This window comes from Dromiciops gliroides, chromosome 2 (genome assembly GCF_019393635.1).
Source record: "Dromiciops gliroides isolate mDroGli1 chromosome 2, mDroGli1.pri, whole genome shotgun sequence".
Taxonomy (NCBI): domain Eukaryota; kingdom Metazoa; phylum Chordata; class Mammalia; order Microbiotheria; family Microbiotheriidae; genus Dromiciops; species Dromiciops gliroides.
Window position 1 is genome coordinate 263806737 of NC_057862.1, and position 12584 is coordinate 263819320.

Consider the following 12584-nt stretch of genomic DNA (forward strand, 5'->3'; position numbering starts at 1 on the left):
TTTGCCTCTATTTCTTCATCTGTAAAACAAGCTTGAGAAGGAAATGACAAACCAATCCAGTATATTTGTGAAGAAAACTCCAAATGGGGTCATGAAGAGTTTAACATGACTGGAAACAAAAGAATTGCTAATTTATGGAATTATCAAATGGGGGAGACATGCTTGGTTCTTTGAGTCCTCACAAGGAAAGAACACAATTGAAGTAGGAAGTGAGGTTTCAACCACATTTTTTTTAAGATTCAGAGGGTATAGGAAGAAATGGCACAAGTCCAGAGACAAACAGCACAAAGTAGGGGATACAGAGGCAGATGGTATGAGGACAGGGATGGGGTGTTGAAGAAAGGCAGGTAATGTGGGGAAGAGAATGGGAAGGGGGAAAGTCACAGAGAATAACCATGTCATCATACAACCACAGATTAGATAGCATTGACCCAAATGAAGATAGTAGAGTGTTCAAATGGGTAGGAGTTTGGAGTCTCGTTTTAATAAGGTTTTATAAGTTTGGTGGGAATAGACTATTATCCATGACACCTTTGGGTTGTTTCATTAACATATCTGTATCCTCTAAAAATTATCAGCAGTATTTGATGCTCTGCTGATCTTAATGTGTATGTCTAGAACTTATCTGAGATCTATATATCATAGGAGCAATAGATCTTGACAGCGAGACCTAGCTGGCTTCCTCTGCTGTCTCATTATCCAATCCAGTAGGTATGAAGCAATACCCAGAATTGTTTTGAGCTGAACCCCTCCAATGAATAATGAGTTAGAGCATTTTTTTTTCATATGGCTATAGGTGACCTTGACTATTTCATCTGAAACCTTCATGTCTTTTGATCATCTATCAATTGAGGAATGGTTCCCATTTTAACAAATTTGACTCAGTTGTCTATGTGTTTGAGAACTGAGGCCTATCAGACAAACTTGCTTCAGATTTTTTTCACAGTTACTATTGCTAACTGTATTACCCTCCATCTTTTTCCCTCCTCTCGATATTTACTCTATTTTCTATCTTCTTTCACACTATCCCTCCTCAAGAATGTTTTGCTTCTGACTGCTCTCTCCCGCAATCTGTCGTCCCTTCTTTCATCCCTTCCCACTTATCCCCTTCCCCTCCAACTTTCGGGCAGCATTAAATAGATTACTCTACCCAATTGATTGTGTATGTTATTCCCTCTTTGATCCAATTCTGATGAGAGTAAGGCTCACTTACTCCCCCACACCTCCCCTATTTTCCCCTCCATTCCATAAGCTTTTTCTTGCTTCTTTTATGTAAGCTACTTTACCCCATTCCACCTCCCCCTTTCCCTTTCTCCCAGTGCATTCCTCTCACCCATTAATTTTATTTTAAAAGATTTCATCCCTTCATATGTGTCCTCTGTCTAAATAAACTCCATTCAGCTACCCTAATAATGAGAAAGTTCTTATGAGTTACAAGTAACATCTTCTCATGTAGGAATGTGAACAGTTTAACCTTTTAATATCCCTTATGATTTATTTTTCCTTTTTACCTTCTTAAGTTTCTCTAGGGTCATGTATTTGGAAGTCAAATTTTCTATTCAGCTCAGGTCTTTTCATCTCAAATGCCTGAAAGTCCTCTCTTTCATTGAATTCCCATTTTTCCCCCTGAAAGATTATGATCAGTTTTGCTAGATAGGTGAATCTTGGTTGTATTCCCAATTCCTTTGCTCTCCAGAATATTGTATTCCAAGCCCTCCAGCCTTTTAATTTAGAAGCTGCTAGGTCTTGTGTTATCCTGACTGTGCCTCTACAATATTTGAATTGTTTCTGGCTGCTTGCAAAATTTTCTCCTTGACCTGGGAGCTCTGAAATTTGGCTATAACATTCCAGGAATTTTTCATTTTGGCATCTCTTTTAGGATGTGATTGGCATATTCTTTCAATTTCTATTTTACCTTCTGCTTCTAGAATATCAGGGCAAATTTTCCTGACAATTTCTTGGAAGATTATACCTAAGCTCTTTTTTTGATCATGGCTTCCAGGTCAGCTGTTTTTCCAAGGAGATATTTCACATCGCCCTCTATTTTTTATTCATTTGGATTTGCTTTATTGTGTCTTGATTTTTCATAAAGTCATTAGCTTCAATTTGCACAATCCTAATTTTTTAGCAATTATTTTCTTCAGAGAGCTTTTGTATCTCCTTTTCCATTTGGCTTTTCAAGCTGCTGACTTTTTTATGACTTTCCTGCATCACTCTCACTTGTCTTTCCATTTTTTCCTCCACCTCTCTTACATTATCTTCAAAGTCAATTTTAGTGCTTCTATGGCCTGAGACCAATTCATATTTTTCTTGGAAGCTTTGGATGTAGGAGTTTTGACTTTGTTATCTTCTTCTGAGGGTGTATTTTGATCTTCCTTGTCACCAAAATAACTATCTAGGGTCAGCATTTTTTTCTGTTTGCTCATTTGGTCAGTCTATTTCTTGACTTTTAACTCCTTCTTAAAGTGGGACGCTGCTTCCAGGGTGCACTGTCCCAAGCTTCAGGGGGTCCAAGGTGGTACAATTTAAGGAGTGACAAGTTTACCACTCCCCTGTTCTGTGCTTTGGTCTGCAAGCTACCACAGTCCTGTTTGCCCTCTGACCCAGAAAAGAATCCAGTTCCTCTATGGCTACAGGCTCTAGCATGTCTGTGCCCCTCCCCAACCTGGTCCCCTTCCTGAAACTGTGAACTGTATCTAAGCCTGGAAAAAACAACAGAGTCCTGCTTCATCACCAGCAGAAACCCCTGTAATCTCCCCTGGCCAACATCTTGACACCCCCCACCCCCACCCTGGCCCTACCATCCATGGGCTGAGTTCTAGAAGGAGCTGCTGTCACAGCAAACACTGAGACTCCTCTGCAGTGTGGTCTGCCCAGGGCTGGATCTGCACAGTGCAACTGCTTTCCACTCTCACTCTGGTACAACAGATCTTTCCTGCTGACCCTTTAAGCCATCTCTGGCTGAAAAATGATTTCACACTGTCCTTTTGTCAGTCCTGCTATTCCAGGAATTGTCGTATGGCATTATTTGAAGGGATTTGGAGGAATTTTAGGGAGTGCTCCAAGAAGTTACTGCCTTTTCTTCAACATCTTGGCTCTGCCCCCCCCCATAAATGCATTTAATTTTTTTTTTTTGGTGAGGCAATTGGGGTTAAGTGACTTGCCTAGGGTCACACAGCTATTAATTATTAAGTGTCTGAGGCCAGATTTGAACTCAGGTCCTCCTGACTCCAGGGCCAGTGCTCTATCCACTGCACCACCTAGCTTCCCCATCCATAAATGCATTTAAATGGTGGAAGGGTCCTCCAAAAGATCCTTAGGGCCTTGCTACTATGGTATGTAATGAGTCCAATATTTACTAGGGTTGAGCTTCTGGCCCCACTCCACCTTCACTCCAGCCATGAGTTAGAATAGATTTTCCATAAAATGCAACAAAACTGGGATCTTATTAGTTCAGGAGGGAGAGTTGCAAAAGTTCAAACTGTGTCTCCATGGACGCAATTACCTAGTAGCCTCTGGCTATATTAATGTGGATTCCTGGTCACCTAATGACATAAAAGACCTAGTTATATGGAATCAGGACCATTTAGAATGGGTGAATGTTGCAAGAACAAATGAATCATCACACTCTGCCCTGCTAACTGGTTATATTTCCTTTAAGACACTGCAGGAAGGGAGGGGAGTACATCTATACAAGCTAAGTTCTTCTGTATCCTTGTCATCAAGGATCCTTTCTATGTTACAGCTAAGAAAACTTCTTTTACTTAATTATTCCATAACCTAAAGTCTTTCATTTAATCCCAACATGGAACTTGAACATAGAGTACTGGAACATAGCCTAATCTGCCTCTCACATGGGTGGACATTGAACTTAGATATCTTGTAGTAGTGTAGGACAATACAGACTCTTATTTAAAAAATGTCAGTGACTCCCTATAACCTGTAGGAAAAAATAAAAGTTTGATTATCTTTCAAAGCCCTCCATAATGTGGCTGCTACCTATCTTTCTGGATCTAGGTTCTAGTCAAATTGACCTATTCCTTGTTTTCCCAGGTTGTTGTGCCATGTATACGGTCCTTGACTTTACATAGACTATCCTTTAAACCTGGAATACACTCCCTCCTCACTTCTCTTACTTAAAAGCCCTAACTTTCTTTTTGAAAAATAAATTTATTTTTATAAACATGGATTATTCTCTCTTCCTCCCCATCCCTCTCCCATTATACATTTTTTAAAAAGAAAAAAGAAATAACTATACATAGTCTAGCAAAACAAATTCTTATATTGACCATGTCCAAAAATTATGGTTCATTATGAATTTTAATTCCTTCACAGCTCCAGCAAGAAATTGGTGGCATAGTGAATCATCAGTCCTCCAATCTTTGACTTTATCATTGCACTGATGAGATTTTTAAAGTCAAAGCTTGTGTTTTTTTCTCTACAATATATATAAATTATTCTCCCAGTTTTGCTCTCTTCACTTTGCATCATTTTTAGGGGTCTTCACAGGGTCATTGGTAACTGTCCATTTTGTGAGCTTTTTATGGCACTTTGAAATTCTAGTTCACTAACATTCCATAATTTCTTTAACCCAGAATGTGGCATAGTGTATAGAGTACTAGACATGCAGTAAAGAAGACAGTGCACTGTGGAAGCAGCACCCCACTTTAAGAAGGAGTCAAAAAATAGACTGACAAAATGAGCAAATGCAGGCTAAAACAGCTCACTTAACCTCTGTCTGCCTCAGTTTCATCAAATATAATACAGCGGTAGTAATAGCACCTGACTCACAGGGCTGTTGTGAGGATTTAATGAGATATTTGTAAAGCACTTAGCATAGTACCTGGTACAGAATAGTTACTTAAAATGATTGTTTCCTTCTTTTCAATGGTAGGACACCCAAATAGTTTCCAGTTTTGCCTACTGTGGAAAGAATTGCTATAAATATTTCTGTATGTCTTTTTTTTTCCTCTTTCTTTCATCTCTTCAGAGCCTAGGCCTAGTAATAATGTAGCTGGGTCAAAGGGTATGCACAATTTGGTAACTTTTGGGGTATAGTTCCACTTTGCATTCCAGAATGTTTAGAAAAACTTATAGTTACAATAATAGACCCTAGTATACCTGTTTTTCCTCAGCCTTGAACTGCTAATTTTCTTCAGTGTTGTAAAAGAAGCCCTTCTTGATTTCTACCATACTAAATGTTCTTCCTATCCTGAAATTACCTCACATTTACTTTTTTGTGCATATTTCATAATGATATAATAAGTTCTTAATAAATATTAGTTGAATTTAATTGAGAAAATTTTTTATTATATATATATATGTATACATGGGGGGGTATGAGTTTCCCTGATTTAGAGGTCTTTAAGCAATGGCTGGATAACCATTTGTTGGTTATGTGATAAAATAATGGAATTTGGCAGATGCCCAGGAGTCCCACCTGAATGCTGAATGATCTAGTATTGTTTGAGAAACAGACTAAGTACCTACTTAAGATAATTAGATATAGGCCACACCTGGCCTGCCCTGAGTGATGTTTACTACTGATGTCACCAGGGGGACCAATCTTGGCCAAGCAACTTGAAGGACCTCCCTTCTAGGGGAGGGAGAGAAAAGGTAGAAAAGGAGAATGATGAGGGTGGGAGCTTCCGAGACCAGACTGGAGAGGGCCTGTGCAGTTGACTCCTATAGAAACTAAGGACCCCAGGTAGAGAGTTAATAGAAACAAGGCCAGCTCTTTGAATTAGCTGAGCTGGAAGCAAGTTTGGGAATTGTGTCAGTCTTTGCTAAGAGCCAGGGAGCTTATCCATTTTTCTCTTCCCCTATTCCCTTGTCCTTGGCTTTATTAATTTCACCTTTGTTATACATTTTATTCCTATTAATAAAACCTGATTTGTTTGTGAAAAAAAGGCTGTTAATCTCCTTTCTTATTAGCCTGGGAGAAATAACTAAAAAAAAAGGCAGTTTGGAAGAGAGGAAAACTTGGACCTAGAGGTCCCTTATTATTTTCTGAAATCCAATATTACGGTGAGCCACCAAATTAACTCTCCCCATATTAAATTTGGCCCCTACAGTTATGTGATGGAGATTGAAGGGGGAGCAGTTATGGTTTGGCCACAGAAATGAGAACATTGCAATAATGAAATGTTATGAATCTGCTGGTAGAGAACTTTTTTTGAGAGCACTAATTAATTCTCAGTGCCCTGTCAAGATAATAGGAAACACCCTGTTTTCCAAAGCTAAGGCCCAGCAAACAAGCTGTGCCCTGAGCTTGATATAACAACAATTCTTTGTGCTCACCCTCTGGATGATCACACCCTCTGTCAATATCACCTAATTATGATATTGCTTTGATCAGCACCAGGTGTTCTCTGAGCTCAGACAAGCATCAGACAAGCTCAGACAAGTACCCCTGTTCCAGTCGTGAAGCCCTGCTACGAATCAAATTTGTCTCATTGTTTCTGTTATCCCTCATTGTCAGGGCTCACTGCATGGACACTGATATAAGTATTGAGATATCTCCACACTATCTCAGGTTCTACTAGGAGTGGCACCCCAGCACATGTGTCTAATTACCTTTGTTGCTTGCAAGCCATTTCCCTCACTTTGAAATTAAACTTCTATTTGATTCCTGCCTCTCCGGTCTCTAGTCTGCTCTGTTCAGCTCCAGCAATCCATAGCTTACACATCAGTTGAGTCTAGTTGACAGCCCTTTATGGAAGTAAACAAAAGAAATAATCTTTTTTCCAGAGGTAACACAGACTGTTTTGAGCCTTTCACAAAATCCTAGTTAGTCTAACAAGGTTGAATTAAAAAAAAATTAAGCTATTTAAATGACCTTATATACAAAAACAAGGAAGATAAATAGTGTGGTGTATTATTATTTCATTAATCAATCAATAAATCCTTATTAAGCACCTACTATGTACCAGGTATTGTGCTGTTATGGATATTAAAAAAAAAAAAAGATACTCCCTGCCCTTAAGGAACTTGAAATCTAACTGGGGAGACAACATGCAAACAAATATAAACAAAGCAAGTTATATACAGAATAAATAGGAAATAATTAACAGAAAGAAGGCACTAAAATTAAGAGGGGTTAGGGAAGTTTTCACAACTAAGGATTATTCATATCAGAAAAAACAAAGCATTTTCAGAAAGCTTGCTATGTTTTTATAAATATGTTTTCATGAGGAATTGATTTTTTAATAATTTATTTTGCAGAGTGCCTACTGTTTTTTCCCTCTGCTTCAACATCACTGATTTACATATATACAGAGAAGTCCAACTCTGGAACTTTAGTTAAAATTCTAATGCAGAAACATTATGAGTAGCTTTGAATCAACTCTCAGTTCTTTACAATGCTTCTTTTTGAAGTGAATGAAAAACTAGCTCAGTTTCACTATTGACTTTTTCCCCTTATTTAAATTCATATTACTTCCACATGAGAAGTAACATGGAAGACATCATTATGGATCTGTATGATATGGAAAGGCAATGGATGTTCAGCATTAATTTAGCATTAGATAACAGCTTGTTGCTACAGTGATATCCATAAATCATTAAAAGAATGAGAGGGAATTCTATATTTCAAACTCATGCTGAGGGAAATGATTATTTGTCAAATTAATAGCAAATTATTAAACTGAGGAAACCAAAGCTTTTTCCCCATCCTAGTTCCTTGTCCAATCTCTCAAGGACAGGGCTAATGGAAGATAGAATTAATATTCTCCTCATTCTTGAGTATTACCACTCCACCCAAGATTAGATTTTTAATCTAAGGTAAAACTCTCTTCTGACTCAGGCTTGGGTGGAGGATAAATTAATTGAGTAGATTACCCAAGGCTGGTAGTAATTTAGAAGTAAATGACTTAATCAAAATTCATTAGAATAGGTTGAGCCCTACATTGTAATATTATTTTTCTCATTGTTAACCAATCAAAGTTTATTGCCACCTTCTTCCAAAGGCATATAAGCCATGAGCCCATCTCCATGATCATCTTTGGCATTCAAGAGTACCACAGACCTTTTAAAAAAAAAAAAAACATGCTGGCATTATTAATAAAATGACTACCCTAAAATTATGTCTCTTTAATTTTTTAAATGCCACAGTTATGACAACAAAATGAAGGGGTCAAAGCCTTGCACCCTAGATTCTTAACAAAAAGCTCCCCTTAGATATCATCGGGCCCATGTGGAGACTTCTCCACAAGGAAACTTCTCTGTTAGGACCCTGTCTATCTGACTCTCCCCTTTGCCAGTAATTAAATTTCATCTAGGTAAGTTTATGTTCTGTGCCTATCAAGTTTTGACATTGCAGCCCTCTAAGTTTCACTCTCACCAGTAGAGAAATCATCATTAGAATTTGGTACAGTCTATTGGCAAGACACCCTCAAGCAAGATGTACACAAGGTATGGGAAGAATATGGCAAAGAGAGTTTTGAAAGAAGCTCTGGGGGGCAGCTAGGTGATGCAGAGGATAGAGCACCAACCCTGGAGTCAGGAGGACCTGAGTTCAAATCTAGCCTCAGACACTTAACACTGACCCTAGGCAAGTCACTTAACCCCAATTGCCTCACAAAAAGAAAGAGAGAGACAGAGAGAGACAGAGAGACAGAGACAGAGACAGAGAAAGAAGGAAGCTCTGGGTTGTTTTGTTTTTTCAGGTTAATCTGGCAGGGATGTGGCCATAAGGGAAGTCTCAAAGTTCATTTTGGGGTCATGACCTGGGTATTTTAGGCATCACCTAAAGTAGCACCTTAAGTAGGCATTGCCTGGAATCTTCTTTGCAGGTTTACTGAAAAGAAACTGAGGCAAGCTGTAAGGGTACCAACTCTTGTAAAAACTATGAATCTTGAAGAACAAGTCAATATTGAGTGTGGTTAAAAGTATTTTCAGGCAGAGGTTGTGTCAAGAGAATTAGACTAAATGTAAAAATGTTTTTGGAGAAAAAAAAATCTGCTTTGAGACAAGCAGGAAGCAGACAGGTAAGTAAAAAAGCAATTGAAGTAGTTTTTATCTCAACTTTGATCTCTGGTTTTTGTCTGTGTTTTGTCTTTAGGATATGGGCCTGTATTTGCTAGGTGAGGAGGAAACTGAAGGGTTAGACTTCCTCATGCTATAATGTTTAAAAGGAGGTAATTTTAAAGAGTTCCTTTTCTGTCTTTTGACTGAGAGTTTACAATTTTGGAGGTGTAATCAGAGAAGGAATCTCTCTCAGTAAAAATGCCAAGTTATTTTCCTTTGAATGGAGTTTTAGCAGGGGCTTTAAACTGATCAAGATCTAGACCAAGCAGCCCACAAATAGAAAGGGCTGATGAAGGAAAGCTACCTCTGGAATTTAAGGTTAAGAACCCACTTGGCAAAAGGAATTTTTTGGTCACTCCAAAGTTAAATAAATCTAGGTATAATTAGATCCCACAGATAAAGTTTGTATATTATGTTTAAATTAAATCTAGGGGACTGTCTTTGTCCTCTGCCCCAATATATCTGACATCAGAATGTGCTTAAAACAGTAAAAAAAAAAATTGTCTTAAGACACTTTGATCAGTGCTTTTCTATCATAGCCTTAAATGCAATCTCTTTAGGATTTCAGTAATTTATATTTAAAATGTATATCCATTGTAAAAGCTATTTTTATTAATAATGTTGGTGAAAGGTATGAGAGAAATATAGCTCTCTTGATTTGTAAAGTATTAAGTGTTAACGCTCTTTAGTTTATAAAAGTTGAAGAGTCGAAGGACAGAAAGGAGGGTGAATATGACTTTTAACTTGGAAGACTTTTTTAGACCTCTGTTGTTAAGTAGGCAGTCAAGCCTTTTGTAAGCTACTAACAAGCTTGGAAATCAAAAGGGAGGACACTGGCCTCTTGCTCCAACTGGCAGTTTCAGGTGGTCTAATACAGGGGGTTTAGGAGAAATCAGATGAACAATGTGTTCACAACTGTGACAATTAAAGCAATACTGTCACTTTTAAAATCTTTGGTAGTGGATTACTTGGAAACAGTAAATACCATAATATGAAATGCATGGAATAAATAACCTTTGTGTAAAATATAATACTAAATCATTGAAATTATAAATTAAAGTCCTATATGATGTTATTTAGAAAAATAGATCCAGATGTGATAAAGTTTGAAGTAAATATGTTATAAAAAATTTTTAAATCAATAACAGATTATAGCAGATTGGTAACTGAGTATCAGTATTTTAAGATTTCATTATCTAGCCTCATGCTTAAAGTACAGTGATTTGACTTCATTTAAGAACTAGAACCTGCAAAGAAAAAGATTTTTAGAAAACAATCCTTAACCAGCTTTAGTCTAAGAGTATAGTGAAGTAAACATCTGGTTAATCATATCCACCTACCTTTCAGAATAAAACTGTAGGAAGTCATATTAAATCTAACACTACACAATTAGATATGGTAAAAAAAATATATATATATATATATATATATATACATTGGTTATTGTGATTTATGACTGTAATATAGGATCTGAAATGCTTCCTCTTAATGTTCAAATTGAGGATTATTTCATTGGGAAACTTACCATACCATGCCAGCATTAAATCAAATACCTTAGGTGTCTTCTTTGCCTAGGCCAAAAGCAGCCATTCAAACTAGAATCACATAATATTTTTAGTGCAGCACACTTTAAGCTAACCTAATGATAAAATGTGTGATTTCAAACTTTGTAGAACTTTATATGTATTTTCTATTATATGAAATTTGAAATTCCTGAAAGGATGGGAATTAGAAGCTGAATACTTAGGTAAGTTTTTTATCTGATAAGTCTCAAAGATAGGTAATGGAGGCAGGGAATTGAAAATTGATCCAGCTCTTTAAGGAAGTAGAGGAAAGGGTTATACAGAGCTGAGAATTGTCACAACACATCTTCTAGGGTGAAAAAAGGAAATATTTAAATTTATGGGTAACAATCTTTTGTTCTTTAGAAATGCTAAGAGTATTGAGCTTTAGAAGTTAAAATTTTACCATAAGCAATTATAAACCTGGATTTGTTTTGATTTAAGCCAAAAATTGTCCTGAAGGAAATGAAAATTGTGTGGGAATGTGTTCTCCTATCAGAATAATTATCATAAAAGATAACCTAACACAAAAGACAATTGTTCTTTGGCATTAAGAAATTTATTGGCTGCATGACTCTAAGCAAATTACATTATGTCTATTTACCACACTTTACAATTCTATAAGGGAATAATAATAGTGTCCATCTCCCAGGGTCTTTGTAGGAATCACGTGACTATAAAGTGCTTAACATAGAACTTGCCATAGGGCAAAATCTATATGAATGTTAACTGTTTTTATTATCTCTTTAATCAGGTGTAATTGCTTCATCCTGGATTGAATGTTTTTCTATATAAGGTAATTTGGAAACACATTCACCTGAAATGAGGCTGATTGGTAATGAGTTTTGTTTCAAGTTTCCTATACATGATATTTTTATGTTCATAATTTTTCTTATAATGTAAATGTTTGTAATGTTTTTAGAAAAGCAACTTCTCTTATAATCTGGATTTTGTTATATTATGAATTATACTGTTAAAAGAAAGTTTTTAAAAAGATGGGAAGAGGGTTAGAAAACTGTTAGGTTATTTTATCAACACTGCTGACCATATCATAAACTACTGTAATGAAGAACATAAACTTCCACTTTTGCCTATATTTAAGAAGTTTCCCCTAAAATTATTTGGCTATCATTTGTGAGAATTATGAGACTGTTAGCTCAGTTATTTGGAGTCATTGTTATAATGTTAGAACCTATCAAATATTTAAATAGGTATTTTAAAAAATAAAATTGATATTTTGTTAATGTGTGGTGATAACTACAAATTTACAGAGAACTGAGTGATCCCCATCCACTCCCCCTTCCCAGGCAAACGAATTGCCTGGGGCTAATCAATCTTTTGTCAATTCCAGACACTTGATTGATTTATGGACCTCCCCTACCCACCCCCAAGCAAACTATCCCCCTCCTAATGGTTCCCCACCTTACTCCCTGGACTTTGTTATGTAAAAGGATCCACCTACATTAAGTAGTTTCTATTTAGAGTTAAGTAGTGTCTATAATTAACTCAGGAGCAGTTCTATAGTGTCTTTTGTCAAAGGTTCATTTATATTAAGTAGTTCCCATCTTTGGGTATTCCTAGCTTCTGGCTTTACAATACCATGAGCTATAGTCCTGATTAAAGACCTTATTTCCTCCTATATTGATTGTTTCCTTAATTTACAGGTTAACAGTGGGTAAAGGTATGGGGGAAAAAAGACCTTGTAAAATCTCCTTTGTAAACTTCCAAGAATTCTTAGGACCATCTAATTATAAATTCTTATCAACCCTGTGTAAGACTTTGCTGTTGTGAAATCCAATGAAGTAAATAAAATACAAATACTTCTTGAAAAAAAATGGATGTGTAATTTTCCAAGCCTGCTTATGATGTAGAATAAGTTTCATTCAAGATCTAATATGTGTGTAATGTGTGTATGTCTGTGCCTGTGTGAGCGTGCTTAGAAAAGCTGAATCACCTCCCCATTGCAAATACTTTTTGACTAAAGGCAGGTAGTAC

At 36.6% G+C, this 12584-nt stretch overlaps 1 protein-coding gene across 1 annotated transcript in view; it reads right to left on the minus strand.

Annotated features, from left to right (window-relative positions):
• Positions 1-12584, minus strand: part of MDGA2 (MAM domain containing glycosylphosphatidylinositol anchor 2) — a 707950-nt gene that overhangs the window by 592642 nt on the left and 102724 nt on the right. The gene's annotated exons all lie outside the window — the stretch shown is intronic.